Source organism: Strongylocentrotus purpuratus, unplaced genomic scaffold (assembly GCF_000002235.5).
Source record: "Strongylocentrotus purpuratus isolate Spur 01 unplaced genomic scaffold, Spur_5.0 spur5_scaffold_21, whole genome shotgun sequence".
Taxonomy (NCBI): Eukaryota; Metazoa; Echinodermata; class Echinoidea; order Camarodonta; family Strongylocentrotidae; genus Strongylocentrotus; species Strongylocentrotus purpuratus.
In genome coordinates, this window is record NW_022145607.1 from 24,646,886 (window position 1) to 24,665,392 (window position 18,507).

Below are 18,507 nucleotides of genomic sequence, written 5' to 3' on the forward strand. Positions count from 1 at the left end.
ATAGAATGCAAAATGATATTCTACTTCACATGTTATGAAGTCGGATCAAGAATACAAATAAATACGAAGAAAACGAAAAAATTGTGAATTGTGAAGATGAAAAAAGGTGAAACTATTAGGTAGTAGAATCTTGGAATGTTTATGCCACTGCCTATGTCACTGAAAAGGTTAAAACTCTTAAAAAAATGCCTTTCAGAATAAATGTCTCACATACCAGACATGGAGACAAGTAGGCTACACCACAATGTGACATAATCCAACAAGGTTAAAAAGCATAAAACATTATTAACAATTCAATGGAGAAGAAAATTCCACGTTTCCTCCGCCCAGCATATATGACGTGCTTCAACATTAATGAAGACACCGGTCTTGATTCAATCCCTCCCCCGGGGCTGCAGGGATTTAGGACAAGGTAACATGAAAGCCTACATTGAGACATCTTTTCATGCATGTCACACCTAACAAATTATATATTACAAGGTAGGTTCACACGAAACGATTGTAGTTTAAATCAACTACCAATGACAAGGGTTCATGTGGGACTGAAACAATGAGTATTCAATTTTTGGAGCGGACATTTTAACAACAAGCTTTGATGTTTGATGATTGTTTTACTTGACTGCTAAGAAAGAATGTATGTAACGCTTTTAAGGAAGTAACCATGGCACTAGTGCATTGACTTGGTTTTGAACCAGGGACCTCCCGGTTACGACACCACCGCTCTACCACTGAGTCATCATGCCACCTCGTGGCACATAACTTTGTGGGAGGAACCCCTGCTGCTTGTAACTATTTTATTAACCTTAAGATCTTTCATGGTCTAAAACTTCTATTAAGCTCAAAGTTTTACAACCACTAGCACGTCCGTCGTCATTACGTGCCTATAGCTACAAGATATCTTTGAAGCTTAAAACCATATCCTATAAACTTAATAGGCTTTCATGTGAACCTAACAAGGGATGATGTAGCCCAGACACCAATGACATAGAACAATATAGCTTTTTTCCCCTATAACCTAGCTCTCAAAAGACAAAATCCTTCCTTGCTGACACCAATGTCAGACAGATAAATCCATTCTCTTTGAAAAGATGGTATTTTAGTAAAGACTGTTTGAAAGAGCTACGGCCTGTTCAGCTGTAAAAAATGTATAAGAAACTTGTAAGAAGAAACGTCTAGAAGGTACATCACCAGACTGGATTACGTGGTTTGCGGTTGGAGTTCTGTTGCGCCACTAATGTCCTTTGGCAAGACATTAATCTACATTTGCCATGCTCCACCCAGGTGAGGTGAATAGGTACCTGGCAGGAATTAATTTCTTGAGTGCCATGACTGCCATAATGGCAGCCATGCTATTAAAACCAGGTTTATCATTGTTAAAGGCCAGGAGTGTCAAATCTGACAGAACGACATGAGCGCTATTTTTCATTGTGAAAATTTTTGCCTCTCTTTGATCATCCTTGCCCTCAGTACTGGACGATTTGAAAGGGTGACCTCCAAAAGAATAAGAATAGACATTTCTTGAGAACGATAATATTTTCCCACCAGAACAGTGAACAAGGAAGATTTTTATTATATGTTCTTTTTAAAGGCTGTAAAAAGCCTACGCCCTGTTAAAAAAAACAATTATTGCTGTAGTCTGAATATATGAGAGAACACTAAAGGTTCAAACCAAAAACATCTCCCTCTTCCAAGAATTTCATGTTGTTTTATTCTTCCTTATTTGTTTGTCTTTTTTCCTTTCCTTATTTTTTTCCTGCAGGGGAGATATTAAATTATTATCAACTTTCACGCTCTTCCAATTTCCACTGACACCTACATATTATCGGTACATCAACATTACTTTGATTTCTTTGTCTTGACGTATGCTTCTATGTCTGAGAGGGAGAGAGAGAGAGAGAGAGAAAGATAGAGGGGAGAGAGAGGGGCGAGAGAGGGGCGAGAGAGGGGGGAAGGGAGAAAAAGAGAGGCGAGAAAAAGAAAGGGAGAGAGGGGAGAGGAAGAGAGGGGGAGAGGAAGAGAAGGGGAGAGGAAGAGAGAGGGAGAGAGAGAGAGAGAGAGAGTGGGAGAGAAAGGCAATGAGAGAACCATATAGAGGGAGGGATCGAGAAAGAGATAGATAGATGAAAATGAAATTGTGAAACAAGAGGAATCAAGGTAAAGAAGAATATGACAAATAAAACAAATAACAACTTGATAAAACTGTCAATATATCCAAAAGATTTAAGGCATATATGACCATGATTAAAATTTAACAAATAATATTTGATATCAAATAGAAAAAAATGAAGGAAAGGCAAAGTAGAAATCTGACAGTTTTGATGTAATCAGGGGTCCTATGTATTCTATTTTCTAGACAAAGTTGTTTTAAGTTAATAATTGCACATTTGGAGAAATTGTTCACTTAATAAAGTGAAATGCTCACAAAAAAATATAGAAAACATAATCCACAACACAGGGGCAAACATTACTGGTATGCCAAATGGGGACAAATATAAAATGAAAAACTTTATTTGGCAATAGAAGAGATATAGAACACATACTCCACTACATAGGGGCAAATAGTACTAGTATGCCATACACAGAAAAAATATTCATATAATGAAATACTATATTTGGCAATATAAAAGATATAAAAAAGATTCTCCACTACATACTGTAGGGGCGATCAATATGCCATATAGGGAAAAAATATTCACATAATGAAAAACTATATATGGAAGTAGAAAAAGATATAGAAAACATTCTCTATTACATGGGGGCGAGTAGTATGCCATTTAGGGAAACGAATATTCATATAATGAAACACTACATTTGGAAATTGAAAAAGATATAGAAAACATTCTCCACTACATGGGGGCGAATAGTATGCCATATATCCTCGCTGTTTTCACGAAGTGACGTTAGTGAAAAAAAATTGCATTCGCTTTGCGTGACGATTTTCCTCACTACCGTCACTTCGTGAAAATAGGGACGATATAGGGAAACAAATCATATAATGAAACACTATATTTGGAAATAGAAAAGATAAAAGAATACACGCTCTACAACATAGGGGTAAACATTGTGTCTATGTAATTATGTACCATGAGACGTAATAACTGCCAGGGGGGTGAATCGTCACAATAAACCCTTTTAAATCTCCCTTTTATTCACTAGACCACCAGCTTGTAAACCTTGGGTGTGCTTTGATGGTTACGTCATTAGAAGGGCTGAAAACCCTTTGCAAAGTGGGGCACTCATGAATGCCTATTGACTTAAAAAATAATATACTTCAATGTGCCAATGCTATTTGTAGGAATATCATTTTTTGAAATGCCATTCTTATGTGATCTTGAGAGATGATTTATTTCAATTCCAGTTTGGGGTTCTCAGATTTGGTTTGGACTGGGGTGCGCTGCCCAAGCCTCGAAACCCCACAGGGGGAGGAGAAGGGGAAGGACTGTAGAGAGAGAGAGAGAGAGAGAAAGAGAGAGAGATAGAGTGCGTACATGAGAGTGTGTGTGTGTGTGTGTGTGGGAGAGAGAGAGAGAGAGTGCGTGAATGAGAGTGTGTGTGTGTGGGAGAGAGAGAGAGAGAGAAAGAGAGAAAGTGTGTGTGTGTGTAGGTGAGAGAGAGAGAGACAGAGAGAGAGATAAAAGAAATTCTATCACAGAAAGATTGAGGAAGACATGAAAAAGGAAGTGTAAATAAAGAAAGCGATATACAGAGAGAGAAAGCGATATAAAGGAAAAAACCTAACAAAGAGAGAGACAGAAAAAGACAAAAGGGAGAAAGAGGAAGAAGGGGAGTGGAAAAGAGATAGAGTAGAGGGAAAACAAAAGAAAGAGAGAAAGAGACAGAGAAAGAGAGGAACGAAGAGAGATTAAGGGACCAAGTGGAATTTGATAGTAGTAAAGCAAGGACAAAGATAAGGAGAGGTTGCTGAAAAGAAAAGAAAGGGAATGAAGGAAGGGATTTGTCAATGACAAGGAGGACAATCGCTCTGGAAGCATCTTTACTTTCATTTTTTATTGTGTGATTTGCATTGAGATTTCTTTAATGGTTATTTCTTTCTTAAAGATGAAGTTGAGTTCTGGTCATGCGATTGCATTGTGAATGAAACGGTGTGGAATCGACCAGAAAAGGTTCATCATCTAGCATATAAGAATTTGTGTGTATTGCAAGGTTCTGGAATCATCAAAATGATAAGAAATTTGGCCAAGTCTTGGAAAAGTTAGAAAACTGTACACTGAAAGATGTACGGGACTACACAAACATGAATTTTTATGATGTTACATGACATATTTAGAATATGAAGGTATTTGAAGAGCCATGCTTTTCAAGGAACATGTCTTATCTGATGTTCTTCCACACTTGCATAATAAGAATGATAACGCTCACAAATTATATTTCACCTCTTCCCTGAACTCAACCTTCTCTTTAAAGCAGTCATGATAAGAAATTACTCAATTTGTGGCATGATCCAGGGTACTAATAGTTCACAATACGGAGAACAAGAGGTCCACAGACTGAAAGCAGGGGCCTCGCAATAAGGGACCTATCTCCCATCCCCTTTGCATAGGATTTCTTGGAACTGTAGGGCATTCTAGGGGTGCTGCTCCTAAGTCCCCTGCAGAAGCACGTATCCCATTCAAACAAATGAAGGTCTTCTTCACATGAAAATTATGCCTACAATGTTCAACCATAATCCATACCAACTTTTTGGTATGGAATCATATCTACACTTCATGATCTATCAGAATATGAAATAAGAAATGAGGGTAACTATGCATTTTAAAGAGTTATCCTTGATTCAAATAGGACATTGTTTCAAACAGTTTTCACATTGTTGTTTGGATTGTAGATATTGAAGGCTGCCCCCAATCCCCCGATGAGGGAATATGCTTACTTCAGATCTCCCTTTCCTGCAGGTGTTTCCTACAAATTTAGTTAGAATCCAGCCATGGGTTTCTAAGAAGAAGAGAATGACAAATTACTGCCACTGAGGTACTTTTTTTTTTTCGGAGGGGGGGGGGGGGGTTACTCCAGGCCCCCGCCCCTTCTATCAGAATATGAAGTAAAAGAATTAAGGTAACTAGGCATTTTGAAGAGTTATATCTTTGATTCAAATGGGACATATTTTGACAATTTTCACATTGCTGTTTGGATGGTAGATATTGAAGGCTGCCCCCAAGCCCCCTTGGGTTACGTACCCCATTTAAACAACTTTAGATCTTCCTTGTGTCTAATAATGATTCCTACCAAGTTTGGTTCCAATCTGGCCTAGCGTTTTTCAGAAGAAGCTGAAAATGTAGAATGTTTATGTACGATGGACAAAAAGCGATAGCAATAGCTGACTAGACCTTTGGCTCAGGTGAGCTAAAAAAAGAAAGAAAGGCAGGGTAAGAAAACATCATGATTACACAAAAAGGGAAGAAAACAAGGGGAATGCACACAATTACTGAATGCAAATACGAAATCATTTTCCTGGAAAATCTCTGTTTGCAATCAAAATACTCTCTTACAAACTCAACCAAAATACCTCTATCTATTCATGTGTGCCCCGAAAATAGAAAATCAGAGCCATTATTTAGATGATACACATACAGTCACATGTGTTATCATAACACTGTACATGTATATCTTATTGATATCAATTCCTAGGGCAGCATAAATATTGAGGGGTCAGTGACACAAAGACGTAACTCCATTTTGGCAATTTTGGGAAAAAAGTGGTTTATGTGTCACTGAGCACTTTGGCCTTAAAGGCCCACTGCACTACTTGTACCTACTTGCGCCCTCTATATAAAAAACAATGCCTAATCGGTGACCATGGGTCTCCCATGATCCTCTTTTTCTAATGTTAACTGAGAGCTGAGTTAATGAGATAACCACCTGTCCAGTGACCTTGCAGGGCAGTCTAATCCCTCCTGTAAACTACGGCAGATAAGCTTTAAGGAGTCAAGTCTATGTTTCACTAGCCATTGACTTCAATTTATTTATTTTATTTTTTTTAATTTATTTTGGTTTAAAAAGACATATAAATATACATGATTCAAAGGTCCAAGGACCAAAACTGTTCATGTTTACAAATGATACAATACGGTTATAAATACAGTAAATATACAATAGTGAGCCAAACGAAAGGTACAAAATACGAAAAACAATACGAAATTAAGATGACAAAAATAATACAACTCCATCAATACAATACCAAAATAAACTAAGAGAAAGTAGAGTCAAGATCATCAAATTACTAAACTGATATATGGTAATGGTAGCAGATAAACAGACAAAAATAATGTTGAGCAACCAAACAATCAAAGAAAAAAGGGGAAAAAATATTTTGAAGATAGGCAACGATAAAAGCCTTAAAACCTGAATTAACATAATTACGTTTGAGTTGATAAGATAACCACACAGAAATATATATATATTACAAATTGGAATCGACTTTAAAAATTTGTTATACAATGCCATTATTAAAATATAACGTACACCAAATTGTGAATGTGTCAATTAAAAGATTCTGAGGAATAAGGCAAGAGGGAGAGAGAGAGATGGAGAGAGAGAGGGAGAGAGAAAGATGATAGAGATAGAGATAGAGAGAGAGAGAGAGAGAGAGAGAGAGAGAATCAAGGCTTATTAATTGTACGAACAAGAGAAGGAACAGCAGAATTTGCATATCAGCTAGTCCTGCACCTAGGAATGACCAAACCATGATTATTAACGGAGGTGGCGAAAATTGGGCAAGGAATTCTTTAGATGGTGGAAGTAAGTCTGGAGTTAAGTCTTTGTGTTTCCTGGAAAGCCCACATTTTTATGAACATTTTGATATCCGAAATACTCATTTTGGAAAAATAAGAAGATACGACTTTGTGTCACTGAATCCTCGATATGATACGAAAAGTGTGTGCAATACAAATTAAAGACTGACAAAAGGAGAAGAAAGAGGGAGAGAGAGAGAGAGAGAGAGAGAGGGGTGCGTGTGGATGTGTGTACACGTATGTTTGGGTAAGAGAGAGAGGTGTGTGTTTGTTTTTAGGTGTGGGTGTGGGTGTGTGTGGTTGGAGTGAGTGAAAGAGATAGAGAAAGGAGCATGAATGTGTGTCTGCGTGTGGTGAGAGAGATGTGGGAGAGGGGGTGAGGGAACAAGGGGATGAGGGAACAAGAAAGAGAGAACAAGAAAGAGAGAGCAAGAAAGGAGGCAAATGTGAGTGTGAGAAAGAGAGGAAGAGTGTGTGTATTGTGGGTGGCTGAGAAGTGTGCATGTGTGTCTGTGTGTGGTGAGAGGGAGAGAGAAAGAGTGAGAGATGCGTGTTCATGTGGGGGAGGGAGGGAGGGAGGGAGGGAGGGGGGAGGGGGGAGGGGGGTGGGGGGAGGGGGTGGTAGGTGAGGAAATAGAGAGAGAGAGAGGAAAGCAAGAAAAAGAGCAGAGTGTGAGAAAGAGAGTGTGTGTGTGTGTGTGGAGTGGGTACATGCAAGTGAGTGCAGAGAGAAAAAAAGAAAGGAGAAGAAAAAAAAAGGACAAAAAGTGTGTTTGTTCGGGTATGAGAGAGACAGAATGAGAGAATGAGAAGAAAGAATTTTTAGCAACTTTTTCTGTATTGTTATAATCCCTGATAGCATGGACACCATACAACAATACCAAATCAATTATGACTGCCTACCAAGGTTAAACAAATCTAACATTCTGAAATATCTCAAAACTAGGGCAGGTCACCTTACAGATACTAAGTCCATTTTGCAGCCAATATCAAATTCTGTAGAACTTTGCAGGAATTATGACTATATCATGTATGTCCTATCTGTGAAATTTAAACGTTAGCAGTGTCCTAATATTCAAATTATGCAAGGAAACCCATTTACTTATTAGACTGCACTGTCAGACACTATTGAGTGACTGACTGGCTTTTTTCTTCTTCGGTACCCAGATAACAATACGACGTTACGCCAACCTCTTTTCCACCGTATGCCGACGTCTTTCCGACATTGGACCAACGTCGTCCCAACCCTTTTTTAACCATGTGCCGACGTACGACCAACGTTATGCCAACCCCTATCCCACCATGTGCCGACGTTGTTCCGACATTGGATAAACGTTATGCCAACCCTTATCCCACCATGTGCCGACGTCTCCTCGACATTGGCCCAACGTTATACCAACCCCTTTTCAACCATGTGCCGACGTCTCCACGACGTAGGGCCAACGTTATTCCAACCCCTTTCCCACCATGTGCCGACGTAGTTCCGACATTGGACCAATGTTATGCCAACCCCTATCCCACCATGTGCCGACGTCGTGGGCTGTTACGTTGCGCCATCGTCGCCAATGTGATGTTGGGCCAACGGCTTTCTTGCCGGCGGGCCAACGTTGGCTCGACAGCGACGAAATGACATTAAGCCAACATCGGGCCAACGTCCCCCCGACGTATGACCAACGTCATGTCAACCCCTATCCCACCATATGCCGACATAGGACAAACGTAATGCCAACCCCTTTTCCACCATGTGCCGACGTCTCCCTGACGTAGGACCAACGTAATGCCAACCCCTTTTACACTATGTGCCGACGTCTCCCCGACGTTGTCCTAACATAATACCAACCCTTTTCCCACCAAGTGCCGACCCCTCCTCCACCATGTGCCAATGCTAGACCAACGTTATGCCAACCTCTTCTCCACCATTTGCCGACGTAGAAGCAACGTTATGCCAACCCGTATCCCACCATGTGCCGACGTTGTACCTCCCCTTTCCAGTTCATGCCAACATCCTTCTGACATTACCAACACCAACTCAAAAACATATTCACACCAACATCAGTCGTCCGTTCATAAGAACATCGTCAAGATCATACTACATCGGACATGTACAATCATTCAAACACATGCATCACGACTTGACAAGGAAAAGCCAAGTAGTTTCAGATTGGATTAAATAAATAAACACAGCAAAATCCACAAAATGAAGATAGTAACAATTTCATCAAAATTAGACTGAATTCGAGAAAAGTTCATTATAGAACTCGACTTAGATCCCTCTGGAAGATATGTATAATAACAATATTGAAGCAAGAGGGACATGTTATTTTAATTTCGTCATGTCTATTATCTTGTACATTTTAAACACTATCAAAACTTGATAACAACTTATTTGTCCCATTTTAATGAAAAGTTCACCATCTTGCTTCTTAGAATTTGCTCTGAATACATCCCCCTCCCTCCAAAACAAAAGAACAAGGAAAATAAACTGATTTTGTGATAAAACATACTTTATTTTATGTGTAATAAACAAACTTGTACATGTGAATACAATTATTGTACATCTTTCTTTTGTATTTACGTTTGAATTCGAAAAAGATGTAAACATAGTTTCAAGTTCAAGGTATCTCAATGTATCACAATATAGGCCTACTATCAATGAATGCTTGGACGATAGGAGCTGTTATAAAATGAATTGTCGCTTACACGTAACACAACATAACATACTGAAATTCATTGTACGAATATAATAAACAATCCTCACAACTTCCCGAGTAAAACAAAACAAACTTTCTGGCAGACGAACACGATTGCTTATGACAAGATTCCTCTACATATGTACAGCACAAAAATATAAAGAAATTAATAAAGTGTCCACCATTTGCATACCAAGAACTAGGCAATTAATGTAAACAATGTTCCATAAAAAATAAAAAATAAAATTCAGAGAAATTGCCAACATTTTTTATGCTTAGGCATTTCAGAGATGCTGATACATTTCGTCGCCATATCTATTGTTAACACATCTACAAACTGTTTTTTTTTGTAGGAGGGATAGTATACATTGCTTGAATGTGTGAAGTAAAGCAATCGCTAAATGTTTATATAACAAGAGAGGAAATTTGAAAATGAAGTAAGAAAGAGCAGAGCTTGTAAAGGGAAAAACACAAGTTTCTTCACTCTGATATACCACTTTCAATATTTCTTTAAATTGAGAAGAAGGTAGTACGAAAAACATTCAGTCACTTAGATATATGAAACATTTTTTTCTTACCTTTGAAATTCTTTATAGCATGCATTTAGTTGACACGTTATACAGGCATTCAAATCAATTACGACCTTCTTCGACTCATGGTATAGCTCTCTTTTTAAAATTGGTCCATTAGTGAAATTTCACCACAATAAATAACAAGTAAAGATGCATAGCACACTATTTACAGTAATAACAAAAGTTATTGTTTATGTTTGTGTACAAAACATGATGCCTGCAGAGCTGGCTAGCAAGCACCGTAGCTTGCCTAAGCGGAGATCGTTCTTGATATAACATCACTAATCCTTTGGTCAATCATTCCGAGGAACTCTGAGAATTGTAAGGGGCGGGGTCCACCATTAGACGAGCAACTTGGAGAGGTTTTCGAAAAATTGTAAAAAATATAAGGAGGCATTTATTTATGAAACAATTGTTATTATGTTGCTTTAAAAGGGTCTTGATACAAGACATAAAAGTTTTAATTTCCTAAGGCAATGGACCTTTAAAGAACGGGTTAGTCGGAATCAAAATCTTGTCTAGCTTGTGGTGGTACAACTTCGACATCTGCGGCAAAAAAAAGAAGAAGAAAGAAACCAAACAAGATTTAAAAGCAGATCATGGAAACATCACCTTGAAATAGTACGGATATTAATCAAATAGTACGGCATTCAAGGGAAGTAGTCCTGAGTGGCACATCCTCCCTAGTTTTGATGAAATTTCATGGATAGAAGTACTTTGTCATGAAAATAACTTCGTTCAAACTTTAGAGCGAATGACCCAGACGTATGGAAATTAGAAAGGAATGGATTTCTTTTATTTTTTTCTTGTTTAATTAGAATAGCATCAAACACTCTTCTTAACAAAGGAAATATACATTTGAGGTAAAATGGCAGTAATATTCTTCAATAGAAAGAACCAATTTATAGTATCTGTTTGCTCAGTGTTGAGATGCTTGATTGATAACAGTTTAAAGCCCCTCTTAAGTGTTGGATCCCAAAATTAGCCAAAGAATAGATGGCACAATCTCACTTAAATGGTATGATGTAAAAGAGGATGTCATTAACACCCGGACACTTCTGCAAATAGAATATTGCCCTAACAAATGTGTTTGAAGTAGAATATGGATGAAAGAATACAAAATTTGCGTTTTCTGCATACAACACAAAACCCTTAGTAAGTTTGTATTCTTTCTAATTTTTAGGACAAATGTTTGAAGAAGAGTGGCATTTTCTTTCACATCATTATAACATTGAAGTGAAATGTGAAGCTCCCAATACTTTTTTTTTGTATTTATGTAAGCTCCCAATACTTGAGAGAGCTCGAGGGGCTTCAAAGTAGAAACAAAAACACAAAGCTATATCGTTAGTTGCTTATACAAGAAACAAATCAATTGACTGTGTTTTGTTTTTTGTGGCACCCTGCATTCAGAATTGTTTCCAAAAAATTACTGCTATAAGCAGTATTTCATGATTTGTTGTTGTTGAATAGTTTTGTAAGTGATCACAATGCAGTTTCTCAATATAATCAGGAAAAAGATACTAGCATCCGTTAGCAGCTATGTCCTACACAAACATACATTAATCCAGTACATTTGTACTTTGTGTGCAGCACAACTATAACGAATACTAAGAAGTGCTATCCTGTCTACATGTATAACTAAATACAAAATGAATAAAATGCCAAATGACATACCCATATTTCTGAATGTTGAGGTCAATGGGGTCGTTGGGGTCGACAGTGTTCTGGAGGTTGATGGGGTCGATGTCGAAGAGGTCCTTGGTGCTGTTGATGCTGTTCTGGATGATCGAGGTAGGGGTAGCTGGATCTGAACGGGTAGACGATATGAAATGCAGGATTTAATATTTAAATTTCAGAATTGTAGGGATTATGGGAGAAAAAAGTATTGGGATTTGGAAGAGCTATATAGAATTTAATGTATTAATCAAGAACGTCAGAATTTTAAAAATAAATAATTAGAATTTTTACCTTCAGTTCAAATTATAGCAATTTAATATACATGTGCATAAACAATAAAAACAAATTTGAAAATGAGAATAAAAATGCAGCAATAATCAAATTTGTGAACGAAAATTGTGAATGAAAATTATGGGATTGATCAGTGTTACCCCCGCCCCCAATAGTTTTTCCTATTTACTATTTGATCAAATTGAGGTTCTTGGCCAATTGCGACTTTAAATGATTGCAAATGCCAAAATGAGGGTAATTCCCACCAGCTACCTCTTTCACATCACACTCACAATCCACTAAATGTGTTGATTCAAAGTTCTTGCATATTTTGGCAGACTTGGCACACTCCCTTGTAAGATTTCAGGAGGCTAGAAACATGTACTAGCGGGATATCTTAATTCACAGCCCAATCTCGTAATTTATTCCTTTTCGAACTGAATCATCATCAGCATATATTGAGCTACTACAGAGTATAGTATAGACCTACTTCTAAATCTGAAAGTATCAGAGACTATAATATCATTTAGATATGCATAAAAAAATGATGCGTCTTCCCATTCAGCTCTATTTGATTCAATTGGTCTTTCCAACAATGCATCATGCAGCACCTTCAACACTTGTAACACCAACAGATTCACAATCATTTCATTCATGGTCGATATTGCATATTGGTATGAACATCATCACTGTCACGGACGCTGCAACATGATGCATCAATACATTACGTAGGTCTAACTCTAAGTCAGGAACATATTAACATTTATCACGGCAAACACTCAATGCATCTGATGCCGACACTTCGGCCCCCATCATAGCCATCATAGCCATCACTCACACTTCAATTGCACGCAGCGGGTGTGCATGCTAAGCGTACGCCGAGCGGTACACTCGATCGTATACTCACTTTCACTTTCATTTGGACAGGGAATTATCAATGATTACTTTAACAATTTCTCATGCTATTTCCCTCGCTTTGTGACGGGGAGTTCTCACACTATACAATTTATCAGTTTCACGCGACATGCTCACAAAAATAACGTTGAAAGAGAAAGAAAATCATTCATTTACCATGCAGTGTTGGTACTCCCCGGCAACTGATCCAGACAAATGGACAGGATATGGCTGATCGACGTACGTTGCAATTGCATGAGCACATGGGCATGCGCACGCATGCATTTTTTTTTACCCGGATGTAGCGGTACTAGGTCGTATTTGCTACGTTGGACCAACGTCATATAGCCAACCAATATATACATGCACTATTTATCAGTAAAGATGGAGACGATATAGACCAACGTTAAGCCAAGGTTGGCCCAACGTCGCGTATATTAGCCAACATATCCACCATTTCTCAGTAAAATTTGAAACGATGGACCAACATTGAGCCAACGTTATAGCCAAACGTCGAATAGCCAATTAACAGCCACAATTTATCAGTAATAATTGAGACGATGGACCAACGTTCAGCCAACATTGGCCCAACATCGAATGGCCAGCCAAAAGCCAACATTTAAAATTTAAAATTGAGACGATGGACCAACGTTCAGCCGACGTTAGCCCAACGTCGAATAGCCAACATATGGAAACGTTTGCTTGTATTTGTCTCATAAAAGAAGTGACTCCCACACGGTGTTGAGTGCTCAGGGGTCACAGGCCACTGGCTTCATCGGGCAGGTAGTTCCATAATGTGAATGGGTAAATTAACTATTACAAAATGAGGGGACACATTACATTGTACAATAGGGACACACATTGTTTTTATTGTGCAGAACATACTCTTTTATTGACTTACTTATTGCATGAAACTATAAAACCAAAATGCATTTTGTATTCTAACAATTGAAATACAAAGAATAATAACATGTGAATGAAATGCATAAACACCAAAAACACCTGGGGAGGAAGCATTCATAAATTTGAATACATATAGTTGATAAACGACTCCGATGAAACTATAAAACCAAAATGAAATTTGCGTTCTGGCAATTGGAGTACAAAGAATGGTAGCAGGTGAATGAAATGCTTCAACAGCAACACAAACACCTGGGAAGCTAGAAAGCATCCATAAATTTAAATAATTTAGTTGATAAACGGCTCCGCATGTGGATGTTTTGTTGGAGCAGAAAGCAGTGGATTCTTAACAACAGGAACCCATTTAACAGAATGTCGGAACGTAAATAAAATTTGGCGCGGTTAGAAAATGCATCTTTCTACCCTGCGACTTGAATGGTACCATCCAGTAAATTAAAACAGTAAAATGGCTTTTATTTTAAAATTACTCATTAAATAAAGCCCAAAACTTCAGTGATATCAGAAAAAATATGTTAAATCTTACTAATAGTTAAAAAAAGATGTATAAACATTGTGAAAGTGTCGCATTTTACGATAAAAGACGCCGATTTAGCGAAGATGGCGTCATTAGTGCGCTTGCATCAGGGAATTCAAGGTCAAAAGGTCAATTCAGACACTGATAAGTTATTGGTCGAGCCTTTTTGTTTCCTTTATTCCGACAAAATTATACAATCAATCAAAACAAGTTTAATACCAGAAGAAAGCTAACGATAAGTATTTTCATTAACCTATTTTCATTAAATTGAAAGGAGTGAGAGCTTGCGAGAGCGCTCAAAGTGTGATTGAAACTCGCTATTTGCTCTTCTCCAACGCAAAAAGAGACGACATTGTGCTGGATAAATGTATTTTTTCCGACAAAAGTACAGTAAATTTGCATACGGTCTTTTTATATTATACTTCATGAAATGTTACCCGAGTGAATTCCGGGCGCCCCAATGCTGGAAAGAAACGCACATTTTAGAAAACTTCAATTTTTCATGGAAAAATGCTTATTTGTTCTATGCACGCAAGTCAGATTGAGCGGATGATACAACGTTTCCATATGCTCAAAGCCACCATTTAAAAAAAAAATTGAGACGATGGACCAACATGAAGCCAACATTGGCCCAACGCCGAATAGCCAACCAATAGCCAACATATTTATAAGTTAAAATTGAGACGATGGTCCAACTTTCAGCCCACATTGGCCTAACGTCGAATAGCCAACCAAACGCCAACAGTTATCAGTAATATTTGAGACAATGGACCAACGTTCAGCCAACATTGGCCCAACGTCGAATAGCCAACTAATAGCCACCATTTATCAGTGAAAATGGCGACAATGAGCCAACGTTAGCCCAACGTCGAATAGCCAACCAAAAGCCAACATTTATCAGTAATAAATGAGACAATAGACCAACGTTCAACCAACATTGGCCCAAAGTCGAATAGCCAACCAATAAACAACATTTATCAGTGATAATTGAGACGATGGACCAACATTTAGCCAACATTGGCCCAACGTCGAATAGCCAACCCAAAGCCACCATTTATCAGTGAAAATGGCGACAATGGACCAACATTGAACCAACAATAGCCCAACGTCGAATAGCCAACCAAAAGCCACCATTTATCAGTGAAAATGGCGACAATAGACCAACGTTCAGCCAACATTGGCCCAACGTCGAATAGCCAACAAATAGCCACCATTTATCAGTGAAAATGGCGACAATGGACCAACGTTCAGCCAACATTGGACCAACGTCGAATAGCCAACCAATAGCCACCATTTATCAGTGAAAATGGCGACAATGGACCAACGTTCAGCCAACATTGGCCCAACGTCGAATAGCCAACCAATAGCCACCATTTATCAATGAAAATGGCGGCAATGGACCAACGTTCAGCCAACATTGGCCCAACGTCGAATAGCCAACTAATAGCCACCATTTATCAGTAAAAATTGTGACAATGGACCAACGTTCAGCCAACATTGGCCCAACATCGAATAGCCAACCAAAATCCAACATTTATCAGTGAAAATGGCGACAATGAGCCAACGTTAGCCCAACGTCGAATAGCCAACCAATAGCCAATATTTATCAGTGATAATTGAGACGATGGACCAACATTTAGCCAACATTGGCCCAACGTCGAATAGCCAACCCAAAGCCACCATTTATCAGTGAAAATGGCGACAATGGACCAACGTTCAGCCAACATTGGCCCAACGTCGAATAGCCAACTAATAGCCACCATTTATCAGTAAAAATTGTGACAATGGACCAACGTTCAGCCAACATTGGCCCAACGTCGAATAGCCAACCAAAATCCAACATTTATCAGTGAAAATGGCGACAATGAGCCAACGTTAGCCCAACGTCGAATAGCCAACCAATAGCCAATATTTATCAGTGATAATTGAGACGATGGACCAACATTTAGCCAACATTGGCCCAACGTTGAATAGCCAACCCAAAGCCACCATTTATCAGTGAAAATGGCGACAATGGACCAACATTAAACCAACAATAGCCCAACGTCGAATAGCCAACCAAAAGCCACCATTTATCAGTGAAAATGGCGACAATGGACCAACGTTTAGCCAACATTGGCCCAACGTCGAATAGCCAACCAATAGCCACCATTTATCAGTGAAAATGGCGACAATGGACCAACGTTCAGCCAACATTGGCCCAACGTCAAATAGCCAACCAATAGCCACCATTTATCAGTGAAAATGGCGACAATGGACCAACGTTCAGCCAACATTGGCCCAACGTCAAATAGCCAACCAATAGCCACCATTTATCAGTGAAAATGGCGACAATGGACCAACGTTCAGCCAACATTGGCCCAACGTCGAATGAGCCAACCAATAGCCACCATTTATCAGTAAAAAATGGCGACGATGGCCCAACGATTAGCCAACGTTGGCCCAACGCCGTATTGTTATCTGGGTAATAACAGGGAGACTCTCCCTGGTAATAACAAACATAAAATGAGCTTTGTCTACATCAATAACCCACTTCTTGTAATGGCCAAAATTAAACTGATTGAATCTTTGCGCAGCATAAAACATACAACCAATATTCGGTACAATAGTCCGAAAATCAGACTATTGCTTACTGGCTCTATAGCTCGTAAGTCAATTCAACAACTAATACCCCATTCACAGTGGTTTTGAAATTTGTAGCGGCGTTGTAGCGGAGCGGCGACATCGCCATAACACCGCTACAAATGCATTCACAGTAGAAAAGTTATCCCGCTGCAGCAGCGGGATAAATATCATGTACCCATTCACGCTGCAGCGGGTGATTTTTATTACCTCCGTAACAAACACGTGTATGCATGGCTCATGACCCGCGAGTGACCCCGATATGACCGGAAATACTTCAGCGCGGGGTTTTCGATTGCTTGAAATTGCGCGCGCTAGCTGTACTTTACACACTCTTCCTCATGTAGCTAGCTCGATTTAGCTATGGATCTATCTATACTTTTACGTATTGCTGTCGCTTTCATTCTACTGGAATTGCTTTTTGTATCCTGGATCATATTACTTTTTAAAAAACTAGCATTTTTATTGCTTCCAGTCAGAATATTTTAATTTTTTGAAGTGTGAAATATTTTTATTTGGATAATTATAATATCTACATAATAATAAAATCAATTTGAATCCACTGGTTACTTTATTTCTATTTCACTTTATGTTCCCCATTGCTGGAGAAAAGAGGTCAGTGATAGGTAAGTAAACAAATCACACGTGTTTGTCGCGGTGTTATAGCGGAGAGCCTTCACACTGAGTAAACACCGCGACAGCAGCGGGACTGTCCCGCTGCTGTAGCTAGGCGAACCTAGCGATAGTTTGTCGCGGCGTTATCGCGAGGCGGTGTTATCCCGCGATAGTTTATAACGGGTCCGAGCCTTCACACTGAAGACAACACCGCGACAGCAGCGGGACAGTCCCGCTGCTGTCGCGGTGTTTGAGGCCACTGTGAATGGGGTATAATAGTCAGTATTTTCCTACTTAAATAAATTTTCAAGCCCCCCCCCCCTTTTTTTTAGGGAAGTTCTAAATTTGTATTATCTTTCAAATGCCGTTGGAATTTAGCCTTTTCATTTTTTTGGCCTGCAAATGGGACATAGTACCTTTAAAGAGATTGGGTAACTTTGTCTCAGATTCTAAACAAAATCCTGGATTTAGCTCATGCATGCAATTATAATTATAAGCCTTTAGGTCAGTCAGGAATCCCATGACGTTTACAAGCTGCTCGCCTGTCTGATTAACAAGATATTTATGATTGGAAATCAAAATTTCAAAAAACCATTGGGAAAACGTTTTTTATAACACTATGACAATATTAATACCGGTAGGCATTTCTATAGCGCCGTCTATCTAGAAATTCTATTACGAGGCGCATTTATTATTACCCTGGCTTTAGCCTAGCTGCCATTACAGCGCTCTAGCATTTAAAGGAATTAACTCCTGTCAGGTACCCATTTACATCACCTGGGTCAAGTGTGGCAAACGTAGATCAATGCCTTGCCAAGGGAATTAGTGCAGGTTTTACAGTCTATTGGGGAAAATGAGTATGGTACAACTGGTCATTCAAAGATTTTTACTTTTTTGAGGCATTTCATGATCATTTTGAAGCGCAATTTTTCTAGGGCTTCAATATTTCACCATATCACAGAAACTGATAACACCTTGAAGTGTCC

The 18,507-nt window shown here is 38.8% G+C and overlaps 1 protein-coding gene and 1 long non-coding RNA gene across 2 annotated transcripts in view; both read right to left on the reverse strand.

Moving 5' to 3' along the window:
• The window catches only part of LOC115918001 (quinone oxidoreductase-like protein 1), a 48,618-nt gene that overhangs the window by 3,545 nt on the left and 26,566 nt on the right, over positions 1–18,507 (reverse strand). The window lies entirely within an intron of this gene.
• LOC115928324 lies at positions 10,432–13,084 on the reverse strand. Its single transcript, XR_004066016.1, has 3 exons — positions 13,027–13,084; positions 11,683–11,815; positions 10,432–10,554 (listed from the first exon to the last, which is right to left on the reverse strand). It is a non-coding gene; the product is annotated as an uncharacterized LOC115928324 (long non-coding RNA).